Source organism: Epinephelus lanceolatus, chromosome 2 (assembly GCF_041903045.1).
Source record: "Epinephelus lanceolatus isolate andai-2023 chromosome 2, ASM4190304v1, whole genome shotgun sequence".
NCBI lineage: Eukaryota > Metazoa > Chordata > Actinopteri > Perciformes > Serranidae > Epinephelus > Epinephelus lanceolatus.
In genome coordinates, this window is record NC_135735.1 from 17,044,032 (window position 1) to 17,067,822 (window position 23,791).

The window sequence follows — 23,791 nt, forward strand, 5'->3', positions numbered from 1 at the left end:
GTCAGACCCTGGTCAGAGCTGATTGATGCTACGCTATGATTAGCCAGTCTGCATTTGAGGGGCAGGACTTAGCGTCAGTTTGACTTGACAGGGGATCAGGGCAAATGGGTACTTGCTGGACTCACTCTCCACTTGAGTTCTGGACCTGCAAGTGGTCTTCATTCTCATGGGTACTGATATTGATAGTTTGTCTCATAGCACTTTAACTCTGTAAACCCAAGGGGACAAAACTGACCCCTGTCTGACTCTTTAATGCTTAACCTTGCCTTGATGTTTTGTCTGTGTGAAATATTATTGAGGCTGGAGCTTCACCGTTTTATTGCCCAGGTTGACCTTCAGTTGAGTAATACGGGTAATGGTGAATTCCTATTTTTAGCATCCGTAGACTCAGCCCTTTCCCTCCTGTTGCTGCCATTGTGGGAACTTGTGAGTCACCTAGTAGAGAATCAGCAGTTTCAACTACCAGGCTTCATTGCCCTCACAGTGAGTCCAATCGACTTTGGCTTGAAAGCAACCCCCCCACACGCTCCACCTTGCTCTACCCTGACACCCCTGAGGTGTCCTTTCTGCCCACAGGCCCTCAACAATGAGATGACTCATTCACAATCTGCTGCACAACAACCCAAACCTGTTCCATTTTGCTTCTTTTTTACTTGAGAAGAAAACAAAAGTGACTGCTTGGTGGGAAAGCTCGGATAAAGACCAGAGGAAGAGGGTGTCTTCAGAACCATTAAAATTCATCCTCCGGGGATCGGGAATTTCCACAATGCATTTTGCGGGATTCTGGTCATGTTGTTAAAGACCAGGCAGTGAGGCAGCAAGGACACAGGAGTTGTTGACAAAATCGTGTTTTGTTTTTTCACCCAAAAATCCATGAAAAAATACAAACCAAGAATACAACACCTAGGCCGATAAAATAGGTCAATATAACATAACTATTCTCAATATAATAACTATCCAAGGTGTTAACTGGACAAACTGACCTGTCAAAATGACACACAAGGGAGCATATATACCAAACAAAATAATACACAAGGGATAATCAAAATGGACGGCAACTACAACTAAATACAAAGCAAAATTAACTAAACCCAAATCCCCCTGTGACATGGCAGCACATGGTTTGGTCCAGTGAGTTGGCTCCAGGATTTAAGGCTGAATCCAAATGTCCACCCTCTGGACTTGCGGAGTGAGACCTCGCAGACTTCAGTTGTACGTAGTGTCATGGAAAGTCTGCGAGGGCGGAGACTGCAAGTGGTAAGACAGCCCTGGAGACTGTTTTGCTCGTTGCCATGGAAACATGTCACATAAGTTAATGAATAGTGGCTACTTATCTGTTCCTACAGATAGCAAGATATATATCCCATGTATAGTCTTATTTGTGACTGAACAAAAATGTAGGCTATTAATACATCTCAGGCTACAAACATTCAAAATCAGAAATGTTCGTACATAAGGACTATGACTCAATAAATTGGGCATTACTGACATTAGAAGACCTTTATTTGTGTTTTTTGTTCAATTTTTGGGCCCATTTCACTGCACAGCCTGATAGACTGCAATAATAAAAAGTATTTTCAGTCCCTTTACAGCCTATACTTACATATCTCTGTAGTAGATAGTAGATATCAAGTAGCATTTTAATAGCCCTAAATATCAATAACTATTTTACATATTCATTAGTTGTTTTTTTGGCAATTGAAAAAATCAAAACGTCACGCCAGTATTGCAATGAAGTGTGGGCAATTAAATCAGTGAAGTTTGCTTTAGTCTGGACCGAAAGTGGACTCTCTGGAAGTCTGCAGAAAGTCTGCTTGAGGCCCCTTGTGGACAGGATGAATTATAGATTTGGACGGCCCTAAGCACCCCCAGACTTACCGGGAACGCGTCTGCAAGTACGGTAAAGTCTGGACATTTGGATTCAGCCTGAGTCCTCAGCCGTCAGCCACACCTTTTGCTCCACCAGGAAGGGACCTCCCCAAACTCACAGTAACTCAAAGACAAAGAAAAAGATTATTAATGTCAAACAATTTGCCTGTGTAACCCTACAGTGCCAGAATGTGTACACTTAAATTAGACAATGTTCAGATATGGTTGGCCATAAATGAAAGTAACCTGTGTAGAGAACAAACTAATGAGTTTTAAGAGTGTGTGATGGGAAAACATTACCATGTGTGGCTGTGACCATCAGAGTTGTCATGAACCAAAGTGTTATTTGAATAAAAAAAGTGATCTGATGGTTAAAAAAAACAACAACTGCCTCATTATTTTTAGAGCTGTTTTATCAACCTTATATTTGCAGTCGTCATCTGTGCTTTCTTTTTTTTTTACACAAGGAGGTATTTAGTAAAGATCGTCTTAAGTCCCAAAACAACTCAAGCACATTTTTAAAACTCATAATATGTAGGTGGTGTGTGATTGCATCTGTTCTTTACCAAACCCTATAACTCTGCGCTCTGCTACGTGTACATCTGTTACGTGTACATCTTTAGGATAAGTTGCTATATGAATTTGTTGAACATTTTCAAGGTATTCCCCTCAGCCACCTCATGCTCAGGATTGTCCCATCCTTTTCTTTTGTGGTGTAAAGTCAATATGTGTGTATGTATTGAGACAGAGATGGAGATTTATGTAAGGGACCCATGAGTAATTACCATATAAAAAAAACCTGCACAATTATCATAATTATCTCTATGTCATCGCTACAATAGTAGGTATGTGGCAACTCAACAAACAAGTCCTAGAAGTCTATGTTACGTCATGCCAGGGCATGAACACAACACACTCCTCTGAGACTAATTTTCCTACGCACTATATATACATATATGCTGCGAATACATGCTGACAAAAACAGAGCTGGCGGAAATGTATGGCGGGGCATTAATGCCCTCCTGTTTGAGCCGTGGTGCACTGTGTAAATTAGATCACGCTTCACAACTGTGATACAAGCGTGAAAGCTTGTTCACTTCCTTTGAGCCGAAGCATGTTACATACTATCATATCACCACAGCTTCTTGGCTTTTGCTCTTAATGTAAGAAACCACAAGTGCTGGGATCCTGGGCGGAATCACACATGAATATTTTATCACATATTACGTATGTAATCTTGTATGTATATTTCATTGTGTATGAATTTTTTATTGCTCTACATTCCGTGTTGCTGAATGTGATTAGTAGGCATAACCCTTAATAGCAACACTCACAGAAATGACTGGTAATAATAATTATTGTATCTGTTTATTAGAAAACAAATGCAGAAAAACACCATATAGAATGAGTGATCTCACTGTTTAATAGATCTGTTTACCGATCTCGCGGCAATCGCGGTATTTGGTTGGAGCTCTTTCTGTGGGCTGACACCCTTTGATGTCTCTCTGCTTGTTATTTAGGCCTAAATACCTTGAACTCCTCCAGGGATAAATAAGTTCCTCAATCCTCTCCTCTCATGCTGCCACAGAGGATAAATTATATACAGATCTAGTTCTACTTCCTCTCATCATAATAATATGCTTTGCATGGCTTTTCCACTTCATCTAGAATCATGGTAATCCCTGTGCTTCTGTGTAATTATCTCTCCTCTAGGCTGATCTCAGTGCTCCTCACCTGCTCAGCCTAGTCACATTACCTCCTCACTTTTATCTATGACTCTTAAAGCTGCTGCCAAGGGTCCTCTTAACTCACCCCACAACTTTTCCCTGTGCACGCCCCTCCCAAACACACACACCCTCTCCCTGTATCTCTCTCCTATTCCCCCTTGTTTCTCACTCCATCCTTCAAGAGGAATGTGATTAGCAGAGGGGAAAAAAAAAACAAACAGTGCTTCACGGCAAATTTGTATTGCGGGTATATCCCTCATTAATTTCCCAACCATTCTAATAAGTGGAATGAAAAGAAAATAATGGAAATATAATTTGCCAAATTGACAAGGAGTCATTGGGTACCTGAGGGAACAGAAGCCGTTCTTTTCTGTCATGCATATTATCATACTATTCTGGCCTATTCTTGTGGCTGACACTAACTATTACTCAAAGAGAAGATTCCCTCTATTCTAAAGCTCTCAGATTCATCCTGCCGTCATCCACAGGCAAAGAAAGATTTTTTATTTTTTCTCAGATGTCCAACAGAAATGAAATGATGGACATATTGAGAATAGTGACAGATTTTGTATTGGGAGGAATATTTCCAACAGTAATTTGTGTTTACAACACCAGGGCTTGGTCATATTGCGCCCACATGTATCTTTCAATAGCTGTCAAGAAAATAAATGTTATAACAGTGATGGGCAGCAATTACTTTCAAAAAGTAGAAATATGATTCAAATCAGAATTTTAAGAATTCTACACAGTTTCTACATGTTTATTTTTCCTCTGAGAAAATATATGCAGTAAACAACATTTTATATGGACTCACCAACATCCAAATTTGCTTTACCACCTCAGAGTAAGGCCTCCACTTGTCTGGCAGGAGTCTGCCCCTCGTCATGAGGTCTCCACCCCTGTCCTCCGCCTTCAGAGACAACAGATTCTCTAAGGCCCACAACCACAGGCTCTCCAACATGTCATCTTCTCAGCTCACTCAGTACCTGCCAGTAACCTGCCAGCCTATCATCTGTCCACATATATCCCGCTTCTGTCTGTCTACCATATCACCACCATCCACCTCATCAAGCTTTGTGTGTGCTCAAAATCGCTGCTGTCAAGACCCTCACTGTCTACAGTCGGTTCTACACAGGGGTGTTGGCTTCTCCCGTGTGTACTCCTGGTTCCAGATTCCTTGCTCATCAGACATCGCATTCTGCCTACTCCCTATATGGTACCATTCCACACAATTGAACTGTTTGTTGTGTGTGCATCCGGCTGATAACTCCTACTCACCTGTTTTGGGCTTTAGCGTTCCATACCAAAAGGACTGAACATTCTTAATTCTCACAATTGTTTCTCCAGTCTGCTCACTCTGTTTATATCAAAGCAGCACATTAAAGTCCATTATAAACTGTCCTGCCTGTCATCGGTGCTGCTTTTGGGTCCTACTCCCACACGTTACATTGTGGTGTGCTTGTTGGTCTTCACCAACACGGCCCTCCCATGTGTCAGGGGCCTGAAGTGTTGCCTGATGTCGTTTCAGCCATCTTGTTTTTTTGAGGCCAGAAGTGACCATATTTAGACAAGAGGGTGGAGCTGTAGAGGAGTGAGGGATGTCTGACTCATAAGCCCCTTTTAAACTGCCAGATTTTCAGCAAATGTTGGGCCATTTTGCCGGCAAGCTCCGAGCGTTTAGACACACAAGGCGGGATTGGCGAGTTGATCCGAGGTGCCCAATTTTCCGCCTTGTAGGGTAGACATATTGGCGAAACCTATTTGGTTTAAAAATAACGAGGCGGCCTTCCGCCACGGGAGGGGCTGTTGCTGACTTGTGGGAGGAGCTGTTGATGACGCCGCACGTGCGACGCACTGGCAGTGGATAAACAGGAAACAGCTGATAGCAGGACACTGTAAAGATAAGCAACTGGGGAGACAAGGAATTGTGTGCCCTCCTTGCCCTCACAAACAAAGAGGCCATTAAAAATCAAATGACGGGAACGGTGAAGGACAGGCCAACTTACGAGAGAATTGCCCTCGGAGTACGTCACTGTTTACGTCACAAGCTGAGCTACACATTTTGTTTGCTCACGCCCCCCATTGCCCCGAAAAAGGCACATTCTGTGTGAACAAAAGTAGGTAGACGGCATTTCGCTGCACTCCCCGATTTTGTTTTTATACTGCCAATGCTGAAAGAAGACTGATTGGGCTTTCCTGCAATTCCTGTTTAAAAAGGGCTATAGACTTTAGCAACTCCTTGCAGACCCCTCTGTACAATTGTCATGAAAGTGGAAATTAGCTATAGGGACCAGAACTGTTTTTGTACCCAGCTGTAAACATATTTATTTCTGCTGTAAAGTAAAGGGGGTCTATGGGGATTGGATCGCTCCTGGAGCCAACCTCAAGTGGTCATTAGAATAACTGCAGTTTTTCATACCCAAAGGTTGCCACTTGGTGCTTCCTTATGTACTGTGGGGTCTGCACACATTGAGGTACACATCCTGATAGGCCGGTTACATTTATGCAAATTTCAGTGAAGCTAAGCGAATGCATGCTCGTGATTGCATGAGAATATTACCCTTACAGTCCAGTAGAGGGCTTTGTGAGGCTTTGTGAGGTAAAATTTTGCTCAAGGCAAACTGTGTTTGTGATTTTTCAGTCATCCAGCATCTTATTGAAATAGCCTCTATGCTTCCCAACAGTCAGCTTTCATTGAATGGTTTTGGATGTATTTTTCATTGCTTACTCATTGAATACTACGTCATACTGAGGGGTGACTAGAGGTGCCTGGGGGATGGAGTCGGAATTGACCGGCTACACTGGCGGCGGAGAGTCTCCAGACAGAGATGGAGTCTGAACTTGGAGCCCTTTCAAGCATTTGCCATATTGATCAAAAGTGCACACCCAATATTGACCAAACATAGGTAAATTGCAGTGTAATTAATAGAAAGGACACATTGCTTAATGTTGTCTGCTGCTATAACTGAGAGTGGCAGACAGAACAGAATAACTATAAAACTAACTGATGGACATGGCAAATGAACTTCAATAAAAACAGCTAAAATGTAACCAAACTCAAAAACCACTTATCATGCAACACTACAGGAAGAGTCAAACATGAGTGAACAGAGTAACAAAGCAAAGAGCACATAAACTCTAACTCTCTCAAAGTGGTCCTCAGCCCCCAAATTACTGTTATTTTTACTGGAATTCTCCAGAAAGTGTTACAGCATACCCCACACATCCCTCAACGTCTTATTTACAGGCAGCAAATGTGCAAGACTTGAGTTTCTTGACTGACTTTAGTGTGTCTGTTGCTGAATGTTCACAACAATGTATATGTGTGACTGTGCATGTGTTTATTACAGTGGTGTAAAACTTTCCAACAGCCTTACGCACCACCGTGGTGCATAAGGTCTCTCCTCAGGGATAACACGAAGGGCAGAGGTGTTAATTATTCTACAGATCAGCGATGTCAGCACACTCTCTCATTGCTCCTAATTGTCCCTTTGGGGGCGCTCAGGTCCTCATTATGGGAGCTCTTTGTGATCCAGTGTTGATGTTATTTTGCTGAAGCACTGTAGCAGCATTTAGACATTTTCAAATGTTTTAATGTTTGTCGCATTAATTGGGGAGTCTTATTTTGCTCCTTCTGAAATATGATTTATAGCCTGGGCCAAATTTTGTTGACTGAAATTTTTGTGAAAAAATTGAAAAAGAGAACAAGAAACAGATACGAAGACAGAATCCAGCGGTCTGAATTATTGTTGTTGGCTCTTTCAGTTAAAGACAAATAGATCTTTGAATGAGCTCCTCTGCTTTTCTATTGCACGGCTCAACAAGCAATGAAAGGGAAGCTCAACGCTGCTCTGAGACTAACTGGGATTCAAATCTCACACAACAGGAAGCTCCACCTCCCTAAGGCACCAAACACCAACTTCACTATCCTTTCACTTCAAATTCTTAACTCAGACTTGTCATTGCTTATTTTAGTTCATTCAACTGTTATATTTCTATTTTGGTACAAACGTCTGTAATGCTGATTTTTAAATGTTGGTTTAGGAAACACTTCTGACAATCACTGGAGCCAACATTTGGAAAAAACACCCATGGTCATCAAGGCTTGTTATCAACTTGACTGGTTGGACCAAAAATACAGAGAAGCAGTCAGCCTTGACTCCTGGAAATTAGATTTATACACAACTAATTTAGAACAGCACATCCGTTTTACAGAGAAATGTAATGCCAAACAAATTCTGTTTTCTATTAACATAATGAGGACATGTTTCCAATTAACATAGATGGGAGGTTGCAAAGGTGTTGATACTGAACGTATCAGCAAAATGTTGACTGACGACGCTTTTAATTTGTTTTCCACCAAAACAGGCAATCTCGCAATGCAGCATCCACTCATAGTGACTACAGCATTATGTTATTATTACATTATTACATTTTTTTTAACATTAACAGAAAATATAATCTTAAACAAAGTGGTTTTGATGCCTAAACCTAACCACAGGCAGAGGTCTGGACATGAACCCTGGATTCTGTTGTCACCATCCAGTTCTCATTCCCAGGGGCTCAAATACTGTCATTTTGTCATGCCCCTCGGCATGTGATATCAATGCCAGAAAACCCTTTGATGTCTTTATAAGATGCCCCAGGCTTTTGACCAACTCCAATGTAAACCCATCCGTGGCAATACTTGGCACTGAGAGAAACTGACATTGTATAAAGGTGTGAATATCTGTGGAGGGCAGAATGGGGGAGAGGTGGCTGGGTCAAACAAAACTGGACTTTCATCCAAGAGAGCACCACTCATCTCCCTTGGTAAACCAAAAGTCAGTTTTGTTGTAACATAACGTTACATCACTTACATCTATGTTGCATGTAACAAAAAAACATTAACTGTGTGTTCACTAGCAAGGAACACACCCCAACAATTTGTTGTTGGGATGGGAGGATGTACTGGATATTGGAAAGAGGGAGACTCAGTGTGGGGGTTCCATCTCAGGCATTTTTCCACCCGAGCTGATTACAGGCCCCCCAGGCGGTACCTAGAATGAGGCATGGGAGAGGTATGCACCAAACTGAATAAGAAAAGATGAGGGGAGCAGGGAAGAGAGGATGAAGGAAAGTTGGTAGAGACGAGGTAGGGAGGATGATGGATGAAGGGAAGGGAAAGGGAGGGTGGGTCGAGAAATCTGAGACAAACAGAGCAGGATGGGTTGACCAGGTATAGAGGTGTGGTTGAGGTGTGGCCCTGCTTTTGAACCTAAAGCCCTTTTTAAATAGGAATTGTGCAAATTTGCAGGAAAGCCCAATCAGTCTTCTTTCAGCGTTGGCAGTATAAAAACAAAATTGGGGAGTGCACGTAATGCCACCTGCCTACTTTTGTTCATACAGAATGTGCATTTTTCGGGGCAATGGGGGGCGTGAGCAAGTAACAAAACGTGTAGCTCAGCGTGTGACGTAAATAGCCTTGCTCCGAGGGAAGCCACGGCTGGTCAGTCCTTCGGCGATTCTCTCGGAAGTTGGCCCGTCCTTCACCGTTCCTGTCATCTGACAGTTAATGGCCTCTTCGTTTGCGAGGGCAAGAAGGGCGCGCAATTCCTTGTCTCCCCAGTTGCTCATCTTTACAGTGTCTGTCAGGTTTGCGTTTCCCTCTTGCTACTAGCTGCTCATTCCTGCTATCAGCTGTTTCCTGTTTATCCACCACCAGTGGCTCGCACCTGCAGCGTCATCAACAGCCCCTCCCGTGGCGGAAGGCCGCCTCATTCTTTTTAAACCAAAGAGGTTCCGCCAATATGTCTACCCTACAAGGCAGAAAATTGGGCACCTCGGATCAACTCACCAATCCGGCTCTGTGTGTCTAAACGCTCACAGCTTGCCGGCAAAACGGCCCAACATTCGCCGAAAATCTGGCTGTGTAAAAAGGGCTTAAGTTAACAAAGTAAAATCCCAAAAAAACAAAACAGAACAGGGATTTTATTTAACCTTGTTGTATTTCTTTGAATATAAATAATTTAAGGAGGTATAGGACTGAAAAAAGTGTATAAAAATGCAATGAAATTGGAAATATTCGTACTCGTCTTTGTACTCATACTCTTATGCTTATGAAGAAGATGAAAGAAACATTGCAGTAAAGTATTAAAAAAAAAAGTTAACAAAGTAACTTCATTTACAATATGTTCAAGCTGTGCATCACATAGATACACCAAAGGGTACCCTGTGTGTTACTATAAAACGCTGAGGGGTGTGACAAAGCATCTGTATTTGACAACCTGGGAATGAGAACATGTCCGAAATCCACCCCAACCACCTCCCTGTGAATCACGTGTGGTAGTGTAGAAGAAATGTTGTCTGTGAGCATAATCCAGGTGGGGATTACTTTGCTACCACAGCTTACTTATGAATGCAATTTAGTAATAAAATTATAGTAATAAACATACATAGCTTTTAAGAGACTGGGTTGAAGTCATCTGACCTGGTAAGCTGCTGAAGTTGTGAATATATTGTGATGGAGAGTACACTCCAGATTGTGTTTGGTGTGGGACAATAGTCTCCACTGTCCAATCGTTCTACAGCATAGTCCATCGCTCTTGCTTATGACCATGACAGTAACATTCATATTGTCAACCATTCTTAAAAAAGACAGGGACATCTTCTTTTTTATCAAAATGCCATTTGTGCAGATCTCTAAATTTGACAAAGAAATATGAAATATATTGTAAATGACAGATTGTATCAATTCAGATGCCAATTTTTATGTTGTAAATGTCCTATTCATGTAAAAGCAAATGGTAATACACAAAAGTGGCTGACAGAAACAGGATTTTGTTGTTGCAATTTGTCAACAGCCCAACACTCTATCAATCGACTTGTCAAAAATAATTATTCTGCTGCCATCGTTTTCGGATTCTAACAAACTGTTCACATTCTAAATTACTGACAGGGTATTTTTCCTGTTTCAGCAACACTGGGTTAGGCTGCTGGCTTAGTCATATTTTCCCTTGATGCATATCTACAGTTTCAAAGGCATTCTTCTCAAACCATGCATTTGACAGAATCGTTTATTAAAATGTATGATTGCTCGGTTCGTCCTGCATTGAAATTACCCTCATTGCTCATCCAGATCACATCAAGATAATATGAAAAGTAAACGTCAATAGCCTCTTGTCTATTAAATCAAAATACTATCTCACATTAATTTTACATAAAGCCAGTTGAAGTGCATAAAAAAGGTTACCTTTCCCCTGTAAGGTCAATAGACAGATGGCAGTCTTTGAGACAGGGAAAGTATGAATAGATCATAGAATACACACTGCACTGAGTAACGCCGTTAAAATATGCAGCTGGGTCTGGTTTAAACTGAGGATATAGCAGATAGCTTTCCTGTGAGGGTTGACCAGTGGTCTCTCTTAAAATGCCTATTGATTTTTGGTGCTCTGTGAAGACAATCCATTGATGCCCACAGTCTTCCTCTGAATTCAGATGACTTGGAAAGCTAAAACATCAACAATATATAACCTTTTCATGTAAATTACATTTCATTTACATCTCCTGCGCCTACGGTACTAAACAGTAACTGGATTTTTTTTTATGGATTTCTTAAAAGGCTTGCCTAATCAAAACAATTGATCTGTAACACCTAACTGTTACATCTATTTATATTGTTACTTGAAAGACGATATCTGTTATATAAATAGGGAAAAGTGATTTATGAATAACAAAGCTCACATATTGTACATTGCACTGACTATATATCTATCTTAATATTGAGATGAAGATGTTTAATTCTGTTTAACTAACCTTTCTGACTGTGCACAGCTGTTCATTTTAACACATTCATCACATGTCTTTGACTTCTGCTAAAATTGTGTTATTAAACATATCCTAAGGTAAAACTTGGATGTGGAGTAAAATAGTATTAAGTATTTATAGCAATTATCTGCCAGTGAGTTATTTTTACCCCTGTAGACAGTGAGCCACAGTATCGCTGCGGAGCGTACAAGGCCCACTTGTTATGCAAAAATCCTTTCACATTTATATTACTATACTACTTGATCAAGCAGACGATTAATTTAGGCTATACAAACAATCCATCTCTTCTGAGTTCAGGGGAAGCTTTGTGATAAAGTGCTCCAGAACAGACCACACAATATGATACAAATCTACACATCCAAACACAAACAACTGATTGACTAATGGATCAACAAAACTTGAACAGAACAAACAACAGTCAACCACAATTTTTCTCTTCTAACCTACGTATGTAACACACATAATCATAAGCCAGTAATTCATATATTACACACATAATCAGGAAGGCTGCAATCGTGTGACCAATGCACTGGTGGGAGTAAAGAAGAAACAGTTTGCATATGGAGGCAAGATGGTCACAAAACACAGGACTTTCCCCCAGGAGACTGGTGTTAATATCCGTGTGAAACTAAATTAACTTTGAGTTATTTTAAGGTATATTGTTTCCATGATTCTTTTCCTACACCAAACTTATATAACTTTACTTGCCTAAACCTAAAAAAGCAAAATTGTGTTTCATTTCCTAATCCTAATGTCACAAACTGGCTCGGTGAATGTGACAAGTAGGAAGGAAAAGAAACAACCATAATTTATTGAACTAAGACTGACTTAAATAAATAATGTAGTGTGTAGGTCAGCAGGGTCAGTAACGATAGCCATGCATGGATGTGTGTCAGATATGCTGCAGAGCTGTTGAAGATGCAAAACTAAAAGGCAATGATGCAAGGTGGACGTCTGCTGTAGGAAGGGAGAGACTGAGTGAAAACATGAGGCAGCCTCTATAGCCTGGAAGGCCCAGGTGAGATTAATCAAGGTAATGACCCTCCCATGTGAGCTAACGTGTGAGGCTGGCTGGAACATCCTCCAAGACAGTAGGAGGGGTGTTACACTAACCAAAGTTGGTTACTTGCTTAAACCTAACCAATGTAACTTTGTGGTAAGTGCGTAACTGTACATTGGGTAACAAATTTTGGGGGACTAATTAGTTAGATATCACATGAACCATTTTATGAGGATACGTTGAACAGTTAGTATAAGTACTTGGTTTAAGGTTTACTACGCAGTTTATTGTTTGTAAACACAACAGTCAAACTTGGCCCCTCCTCCCTACACTGCTTGTATGTACACTGCAAGCTACTATTGTAAGAACATTACATTTGTTGTAATGGAAAAACCTATACTTTAGCAAGCTAACTAAGCTAACTGCCGGCACAAAACAGGCCCCTTTGCATAAGTCTTCATCCTCATCCTCTCCTTCAGAACTCACCAGGGAAAGGTTAATTGAAAGCTGACCCCAGATTCAACCTCTTTTTGGAATTAGCATTGTCAGCTAGGCATTTAGCCTTGCTAAATTTGCGTTTTACTGCACTGTGTCCAATTTCGTAGCTTCCTCTTAGATGCCTGCTACCCAGTTGCTACCTCTGAGCTTTTACTGGCTGGAGGCTACATGCACAAAAACGTCTAGCAAGATAAGACAAAAATACAATAATGGTCTCCGCAGATAAATATGTCACCACACATTTCTGATGGCTAAGTGATGATTCAGAGAGATTACTTTTATGTAAGTCTACGCAGTTTTTATGTAAATCCTGCCTTTAAAGGAACAATTAAAATCTTGCCTTAACCACACTCTATTTTAATTTTGTGCCTAAACCTTACCAAGTTTAACCATAAAAGTATCAGAATAAAAAACAATTGGGGAGGCCCTGACTAAACGTGTCGTCCTGCCAACAGGCCTTTTTAACTGCAGACATATTGACTTCTTGTAGCAGGAAAAGCACACTTGTTACCAAAGATGGTTTATCTTTGGCGTTACTAATAACATTAATGTTGACAATGGCTCTGTTCCATTCAAATGTCCCAGTAAGCCAAACCAGTGAGCCAGCATGCATATAACCTGGACCCTGAAACCTCCGCACCTAAATGGTATGCAGTCAGGGTTGATGTTATAATGTACACGTGCTTTTTCTGTTACCACAACCCAAAATGTGTGTTGCGAAAATGGTCTACAGGGACAAATGGGAATTAAGGATGATGTATTGTGTCATTTCTTTGGTGAAAACAATACTAAAAAAATTAAATATTCAATCTCTGTATTTGCAGGTGGAGTAGATTTGCAGAAGCATAGCACACTATTTGTCTTTGTTATTTTTTTTTGACACGGCTGTGGCTGAACTGAGACCTGTGACCATCTCAGTTCCACTTTTACACAGCGATCCTGGCTGCAACACTGGATTGACTTCAAAATCCTTCTGCTCACCTTTAAAGCTCTGCCACGGCATTCAGCAGCACTGCACTGGAGCACCCAACCCCTCCTTTTTTCAAACAGTATAAGAACATTAAAATGATGCCTGCGAGCAGACAACTTTAAGCTGGCCTATTTACTCTGATGAAACTTTTCTCTGTCTTTCTCTCCTGTGATTTTTTTTTCTGTGGCAGACACACTGTTGTCTTTACATTTATGCATTGTCCTGTTAACAATTTTATCACAATGGCCTGATGCTTTTAGTTTCTGCTGTGGTGTTTTGAAAGATAGCCAACAAATGATTAAGTGCATTATCAGTCAGGTTAACCCAAATTATTAAGATAGTTTGACATTGTTTCAAGGCTACTGAAAATGGGTCCATGCGAGGTTGAATGTAAAATGTAAAACACTACATTTTCTTGTAGGTACCTTGAAACAAAATGTGAAAAATAGCATTCATATTTGCAGAGGGTTATATTTTGTTGTTGCTGGTGAAGTGCCATAGACTATAAAATAATGGACCGAGCTACCTTGATGTCACCCATTGGTTTGTGGACTCCCGTTTTAAGCCTTGAGTTTGGCATTTTGGCATTACAATTTTGTTTTTTTGGAGGCAGAAATAACCATGTTTGGATGAGAGCGTGGAGCTGTGGGGAGGAGCCAGGGATGGATCTGACTCTGAAGCGTTGTAAAGTTAAGTTGATTCAAAACATACCCAAAACACACATTAAACACACATTTAACATGGCTTAATAGCAACAATTTCAAACACAAGTTCACAAATTGGCTTCACTAGAACTCACAACATTCACAGACAAAGCACTTGTCTTTTGTTGGACACTTTTTCTCCACAAATACAACATGCTAATGTTTTTAGCGCAAGCCCATGGCTTTTACATTGTATAAATTAGCCTAGCGGCTAGTGGACTTTTCCTCTACACATATGAAACCAGGGACAACAGCAACATTTAACAAAGGTAATGTTACAAAATTTTGTTCCATTACAACTCACAAGGTTCACTGACAAAACAACTGTCTTGTACTAAATACGTTTTCCAAACAAAAATAACATGCTAACGTTATTAGCACAAGCCCATGGCATTTTACAAGGATGAACCAAAATGCTATTTTGTGGAAACTTTATTGTCTTTACAATTTAATAAAGTAAATAAAAGCTTTGCTTCCACTGAGGGAAATGGTTTCAGCTTACAAAAATAGACAGGAGGTAGTTACATTTCTGGGGAAGTGCATGTCAGGCTATGGCGTAGGGTACAGCGTAGGCTCTATGTCAACTCAGAGCCTACATTGTGGGTATGGTGTCAATTCGATAAAGTATAAAGTATAAATCCTGCAATAGACTGTGGTGACACCTTATAGACAGCCTGTCACTCAAAATGGCCACACCCTTAATCATATTTAACTCACAAGTAACTTAATAAAATGTAAACAAGTCAGTTATATAGTAAAAACTAACCTTTAATTTTGTAAACATGATTTTTTCTCTGCTGTAAAGTCGGGCATTATAACATGGGGGTCTATGGGGATTGACTTGCTTCTGAAGCCAGCCTCAAGTGGCCATTCTAGGAACTGCAGTCATTGATACTCCCACATTGTCTTAATTTTGTAAGCCCCAAAGGTTGCTGCTTGTAAAATGCTGATGGGGGTGCAAAAAGTCCTCCATCACTGGTCAATACTGCACACGAATAACAGAAATTTGATTAAGATTTTTAGTCTATAAAAGAAAATGGTGGCATACTGGAGAGGATTCATCCGGCTTGCTGCCAACCTCTTTGTAGCCCCATTCCCATTTTTGCTCAACCTCTTTTAAAAATACTTTCTCTCCTCAGAAAATCTCTTTCAATCAGAAAACCTCTCTCCATCACTTAACATATACTCTCCCTCCATCTCAATCCTCCCTGCAGAAAGCCATCTCTTGGCCTCATAGCATCGAGGAAAAAACAGAAACCAACTGTCAGCCACTCTTCCTGTCACACCCATTGAAACATCGCTCATCTGTCTGCCCAGAAAATAAGCTGTCAGGATGGAGAAAGCCACTTGTCTAAGGATCATATTTATGTAAGAGTTGTGTCTGCTTCCAATTTCACGTAGGCGCAACAGCTTTCACCTTCACACTCCACTCCAGGAAATTCATGTATTTTCTCCATGTGATTGCAAATTGCTCCTGCTCTCCATGTCCCGCACTCTTATTTCTGCTGCTGCCGCTGATGGATCAGGTCTGTCTTACTGGCAGCTGCATTTTCCATACGGATCAATGGCAGTGTATGCATTGCTGATCACAGATGACTATGAATATTTGATGCTGCAGTATTGTTTTGTTTGGAGCACACAAATCTTCAGTCAGCATTCACACGTCAGCCATTTTGTTTACAAAGACAGTCTTGGGTTCAAAAGAAGGCTGCAGGGGGTTTGGATTACAGGGTCCTGCCAGGTATATGACTAGGCTGCTTGTTTTATTAAATAACCTCTGTTTTGACTCTCACAGTCTATTGAAGGAAGACTTTAGACAAGTGTGTTGGGACATGGTGCTGAGAGGTCAGGTCAGGCATTCTTGAACTTCATGGGCTCATATAAACTTCATTCTTGCGGTGCCTCTAGCACTGTTCTCTGTGCTTGTAATATAAGGTTAATATGTTGGTTTCAACATTTTAAATTAGTCTGATGTTGTTATTGGTTAGCCACACACATCCCCATTTGTTTTTGAGGACCACTTATTAGTTTTATCAGTTTGACAAGTTCTTACACACACAGCCTTGGGTACTTAACCTGCCATATTCTTGAGTTTAGTGCCATTATGACAGGTGTGTGCTGCAGAGGGCTTGTACAAGATGCTTCTTGGTTTGTCACCTTCATGCCCAATTAGTTCCTGTATCATGGCGGAACATCTGACAAGTTGAGACCGCTGTGTGGAGAGCCAGACAGGTGGCGCATCCCTGGAGGGAAGCATTTGCAGAGGGAAACAAATGTATGCTGCTTTTGCTGGGCTTTAAATTATAGATAATTAGTTCTTAAGTTGTGTTAGTGTGATTTGTTTTACTGCTACTTTTCACATATCTAAAAATGTGTGTGGTTTTTTTTCTATCCATCATCTGTAACTACTTAACCTATCTCCGGACCCATCGGCTTTTGGTCTGGCGATGATAAAGCCTCTGGGGGCAAGGGCCACATTTTGGAAGATCTGGTGTAGCAAGCGGATATCCAAGAAATCTTCCTCTGTGTGCTGGTAATTTCAGCTGATCTCCTCAAACAGTTATCTGCATATGAATGCAGATATATTTTTAAAAGCTAGCATAAAGCTAAAGCTAAATCATTGTCAGACGATAGTCAATAGCCAATGCGTTTTGCCTCTCCACATGGACTGTTTACCTGCTGCTGATTAGTCCAAACTTCTGGGACTACAAACTGACTTCAAATGGAAACCAGAATGCCCTCTGATACCAAAATTTTATCCCGTTGCCCATGGATTTTGCAGACATATGCAGATATCCGTTTATAGATATTACAGGGTTAGCAGCAGGTTTGAAGCCAAACCCAGCTGACACTGGGTGGAAGGCTGGGTGTACCCAGTTTCACACAGGTTATCATAACTGATTCATGACGTTTGTGTTTACTCTGTAACAGATGCAACATGAAATACAGTGAAATGTGAGACTTGAGATTAAAAGTAATTAAAGGGATACTTTGCTGATTTTCAACCAGCTTTGTATTAAAACAATGTGGGTAGTATGTGTGAATGACCCATGGTAAACTTCGGTCCATCCTACCAGCACCCAGATCTTCCTGCTCATCTCCCTCAAGCACCTGTTGTTGTTCGAAGTACAGATTTTACTCAAGCAGCAACCTCCAGGGATGACGAGTGAAGCCAATATGGAAGTGCCAAAAACTGCAGTTCATTGAATGGCCACTTGAGGCAGGCTCCAAAAGCGAGTCAGTCCCCATAGACCCCCATGTTAAAATGCTCAACTTTACAGCAGAAATAAACATGTTTACAACCTGGTAAAAAAAAACGATTTTGGTCTCTATAGCTAATTTCCCCTTTCATGACAACTGTACGGGGGGTGGATTTTTTTATAGCTCATCCGTTTAAATTTTATTAAGGCTTAAAGTTGCACATAATTAAGGGCGTGGTCACTTTGAGTGACAGGTGGTTCCATCACGGGTGGCTAACTAGCTGCTGGCTGTCTGCTAGGCGTCATCTCAGCTAATTTGCAAGTCATTGAACCTGACCTCTCAGCTGTGTTTGTGCCTTTTGGATATTTTGTTTCATGAGGGAGCTGGCACCAAGTGGGAGCATGAGCGGGAGCAGCCAGCACCGCAGGGCTAGCCAAAGTAGCGTAGCTTGATAGCCTAGCTTGTTAGCCTTAGCTAACATAGCAGCTTCGAGCACGGTGGGCATGTTTAAGCAACCAGGCTTCATTTGCCCATTTTTGATTGGCCGGGAGTTGGGCGGAGTCAGGCACTGCCAAGATGGCGACGGCTAGAGCTGCCTACTTTGAGCTTCAAACCTGCTCCTCAGAAACCAATGGGTGACGTCACGTGACTACGTCCATATTTTTATACAGTCTATGATTTTACTCCCATACTCCCACGCGCACCACCATAGCGACAGACACCCAGGTCACACTAGCTATGTTTCCATCCAAAAGTGATTTGAATCATCGGGAAATGTGCATTAAAAGAAATACAAATCCTATGTGTTTCCATTAAATGTACGGACTTTGGTGAAAACTACGAACTCGCGCGAGTTTTCCGCAGAACCGGAAACAAAACAAGTCTCGCATTCCTCTTCTTCTACGTTTTCTGGCGGTTGGCAACCAGCTCGTAAATGCATTACCGCCTTCCTGACCCGGAGTGTGGATATCACCATGCAGAGAGGTGCGCTACGTCAGACTTAATTGGAACATAACTGTTTCCATCCCCCGTTTTGCAAATCAACATTTTTTCGAATCAACCAAAACCCGGCTAAAGCGAGCGTATTTTTGTTTGTGCGATTAAGGGGATTTTAATTCGAATTTTGGCGTTTCCATCATAATTTTCCAATACGATACTTCTAGATGCGCTTCTAAACAGGCTGATGGAAACATGGCTACTGTAAAACTAGGCAGTGCTGATCAAAAATTAACCAAGATTCTGTTACTGTGTTGCCTATTTCTCACCTAAAATGTCTTCAGAAACATATTTCAGTGCACTATTTTGTTGTACTACACAAATTTCTGAACAGGAAGTAGGAGCCATACTGTTTCCTGCTCTTTTTTTTTTTTTTTAAATGTAGGCTGAAAAAATTGGGATCAAACAGTAAAATTAGGCAATGTGATCAAATATCAACCAAGATCGTGTTACTGTGTTGCCTGTTTCTCACCTTAAATGTTTTCAGAAACATGTTTTAGCTTACTGTTTATTCGAGATCGTTATCTGGCCCCCATGCTGTTTCCTGTGTCAAAACGGACAATCTCACATTACGTCACCCACCAGCAGAAGTGTTTTATTGATCCAGACTGGCGCAGTGCATCGTGGTAGTTGAAGGTTTGCCATCTCAGCCCTTCTCCTCTGTTCTCTTTAGTCATGTAGCACCAATTTCAAAAGTATTTAAGCCTTTCTACTGCATAGACAGCCAAAGTTTTATGAAAAGACCATCTGTCCAGCTGTGAAATATCTATTTGAGTAAAGGCAAAATGACAGTTTTTAAAAACACTCAAAAAAGTACAAGTTTGTTATAGTAAATACTGCTGGGGGTTACTCTCACCTCTGCACCCTGGACAGGTCGCCGGGCTGACACATAGAGACAGACAACCATTCACACCCACATTCACCCCTACAGGCTATTTAGAGTCAATAATTATTTCAAGCCTGCATGTAATTTTTCTTCACAATTCAAATAAGAGGTGTTGACAAACAGCCTTTGTTTGCTTTTAATCAATATAATGATCATTATTATCCCTCCTGTTGGGCACCTCAGTGTGTGTTCACACAAAGACACATTGCTCAAGAGGAAAACTGAGGTATTTAAAAATCTGATGCATGAAAAACCAATGTTGATGGAAAATGTTCAAAATGTAATAAGAGCTATTAGCTAAGAATATGTACAGATATGCCCCCCAAAAAACTATTAGAAATAACATTGAGCAGTGTAATGCTTCGTCTCCACTGCATGATTTGGCTCAACTCAACTAGGCTCAACTCATTTTTGGTATTAAATAGTTTTTTCTATTTTATTTTCCACAGTGAATTTTACCCCCTCAGTGTGGGCTGTGTTCTCAGCTGATCGCCATAGCAACGCCACGTGAAACTGCTATGACATTAGCTTGAACACCAAACTCATTGAATCCTTTCATCTGCAACCAAACAGAGAAACATCTGCATGTCAACTGTATGACATAGTGTACAGTGTAGTTTTGCGAACTGTCATTTTTTTTAAGATCTGGGTTGAGTAAAGAAAAAAAAAATTGTGGTCGCTATTGACAGTGGCTTGGCTATTTAAAAATGGTAGGTTTGTGCAGGATGTCCTGTGTTGTGCTAGTGATGCTTCTTTCTGACCAATCAGTGTTCAGTGATCAGTGTTTCTTAACAACACCTTGCTCAGAACCTCAACCAAAATAATACCCAAAAAAGTACCCCTGCACAATTTCTGCTATTTGAAATCCAAGATCAGAGCAAATGGAGTTGAGTAGAGTCGTGCCATACCATGTAGTGAAAATGCAGCATAAGGCAGAGGAATAACAGTTCACCCAAAAGTGGGGTGAGGTCTTAATGCAGCATATGTAAATTTATGTCTGTAGATCTTCACTGGTCATTAACAACACTAAAGAAGCAGGAAAAGCAACACACAATTTGTTCTGCAACAACACTTTGATGTAGTGTTTTGTCAGTTTTTTTCATCTCCACCCCCACCCCCCACCCCCCCATTCCTCCAACCATTTTGCGTGTGATAGAACGTAAGCTGTCTCTATCAAAGCAGCTCAGCATGACACTGTTCTGTGTGTCTGTTGGGACCCTAAAAGCTTTAGCTGGTGTGAATAGTGCAGCCGGAGTGGGCAGTGCTGGTGTGTTACGGTGCTGGTTGAAATGCATGTCAGTGTGATGGTGTGTGCTTCGCACCACAGGCGGTTAAACGACTGTGGCAATGAAATGAACAAGCTTTGAAGTCAGCGCTGCATATCACATTGGACCCATTTGAAAGATTCTCTCTGTGCGTCCTTGCCTTTATATATTTAATGTATTTATAATTTTATTTTTGATTGATCAATTTCACTTTACATTTAGTTATCAAAGCAGTGATTTACACATCTGGCTTATTTTTCATGGAGCAAATAAACTAAATCTTATTTATTACTATATCATAATCACAGTGCAGTCATCACACTTTTGCTTGCATTGATAAAAATAAGCCATCCACTTTTCTCGTGTGCTCCTCTTTTGATACTGAATAAAGCTGTGCACTGCATAGTCTAAAACTTTTGCCTTTTTGCATAATGGGCTATGGGATTTCTTTTATGCGACACCAAGGCACAGTAACAAGGAAAATCATTAGAGATCAACAGAGCCAAAATGTATCTAAAATCTGATTAGGAGAAATTCAAAGGAAAAGGCTGTTTTTACAAGAATATTTAAGTCAGATTAAAGAGCTTTCAGACGCTCTTCATTTCCATTTAATGTTTAGTGGGGAAAGATCACTGAATGTTCGGTACAGCAGCGTGATCCACGGGCAGCAAATAGACATTAAAATTAAGGAGTGCATTTTCAGCAACAGTGCAGTTAAGACGTGTCTGATCACAGAGTCTTGGAGACTATAATGGGATCGTTTTAATGCTGTAAAAGTCAATTAATAGTCCCCTCTTTTTATGAAAAAAGCAGGCCCAGAAACTTTGATCATGTCGTTTAATTCAAAGTAATGCCTTGTTATTAACCTATGGAAGATAACTGATATGGGATGTGTAGTATACAGTGAGGATTGTTGAGCTTATTCTAAGTCATCTTTTATTTCTATTCCCATTCTTGTGAGCATGATATCTCAAAAACACCTTAAAGGAATTTCTTTAATTTTGGCACAAATGACCACTTGGACTCAAGAATAAACTGATTCTGTTTCCGTGGTCAAAGCTCAAAGGTCAAGGTTACAGTGACTTGTGTCTCATTCTCATGAACGCGATATCTCAACAACACCTTGAGGGAATTTCCATAGATTTGGCACAAACCTCCACGGATGAACTGATTATTTTCTGGTGGTCAAGGCACAGAGGTAAAGACTACAGTGACCTGCTGTGTCTCATTCTTGTGAATGTGATAGTTTAAGAACACTTTGAGGGAATTTCCTTAGGTTCTGCACGAACGTCCACTTGGACTCAAGGATGAACTGATTGGAATTTGGTCTTTGAGGTCAAGGTAAAAGTAATCTTACGACTGTCTCAATCTTGTGAATGTGATATCTCAAAAAAGCCTTGAGGGAATTTCCTTATATTTTGCAGAAACATCCAGTTGGAGTAAAGGATGAACTTATTTGAATTTGGTGGTCAAAGATCAAGGTCACTGTGATTTTATGTCTGTCTCATTCAGGAGAATGAGATATCTCAAGGAGGCCTTGAGGGATTTTTCTCAGATTTGGCACAAACATCCACTTGGAGTAAAGAATGAACTGATTGGAATTTGGTGGTCAGAAATCAAGGTCACTGTGATCTTATGTCTGTCTCATTCAGGGGAATGAGATATCTCAAGGAGGCCTTCAGGGAATTTCCTTAGATTTCGCACAAACATTCACTTGGAGTAAAGGATGAACTTATTATAATTTGGTGGTCAAAGATCAAGGTCACTGTGATCTTATGTTTGTCTCATTTGGGGGAATGAGATATCTCAAAGAGGCTTTGAGGGATTTTCTTTCTATTTCACACAAATGTCCAGTTGCACTCAAGGATGAACTGATTGGAATTTGGTGGTTAAAGATCAAGGTCACACAACACATTTTTGGCCATAATTAAAGACTTCATACATTACTTATGACAAAAATTTCACACAAATGTCTAAGAGGATAAAATTATGACATTTTATGTCCAAAGGATCAAAGGTGAACTTTACTGTGACATCATAATGTTCTGCCAAGACACTTTCTGGCCATTACTTCATGCTATAACTCAGCAACAACAGGGGAGACACTTGGTCAGATATTGAATTAGTGACTCTTATCTTGGGTGTCCATCTTGAAACTGTGTTGTTTGTGTAAATCTTCTGTGCTGCAGGGTTGAGGATGTGTGTGAAGCATCTATGTTTTAGAGTATGTAGCTTCGTTGCAGAAACATACATCAACATTCATCTTCGACAGCAACCTCTCCTTCGACCAACACATCAAGCAAGTCACTAAAACAGCCTTCTTTCACCTTAAAAACATTTCTCGCCTCCGCCCCTCACTCTCTCGCAATACTGCCGAAGCCCTGATCCACGCCTTCATTACATCCCGCCTTGACTACTGCAATAGCATCCTTTATGGCACAACCTCCAAACTCCTCAATAAACTCCAATATATCCAAAACTCTGCCGCCCGCCTCCTCACTCACACCCGCTCCCGTGACCACATCACCCCTGTCCTTCAGAACCTCCACTGACTCCCTGTTCCACAACGCATCCACTTCAAACTCCTCCTACTCACCCATAAAGCTCTCCACAACCAGGCCCCCTCTTACCTCACAGACCTGCTCCACCCTTACACCCCTTCCTGCAGCCTCCGCTCTTCCAATGCCAACCTTCTCACCGTCCCCAAGACCAAGCACAGAACCTGGGGGGACAGAGCCTTCTCCGTTGCTGCCCCCACCCTCTGGAACTCCTTCCCAAAACACATCCGTGACTGCACTGACCTCCCATCATTCAAATCACTACTCAAAACTCACCTGTTCCGTTCTGCTTTAAATGTTTAGCTACTTTT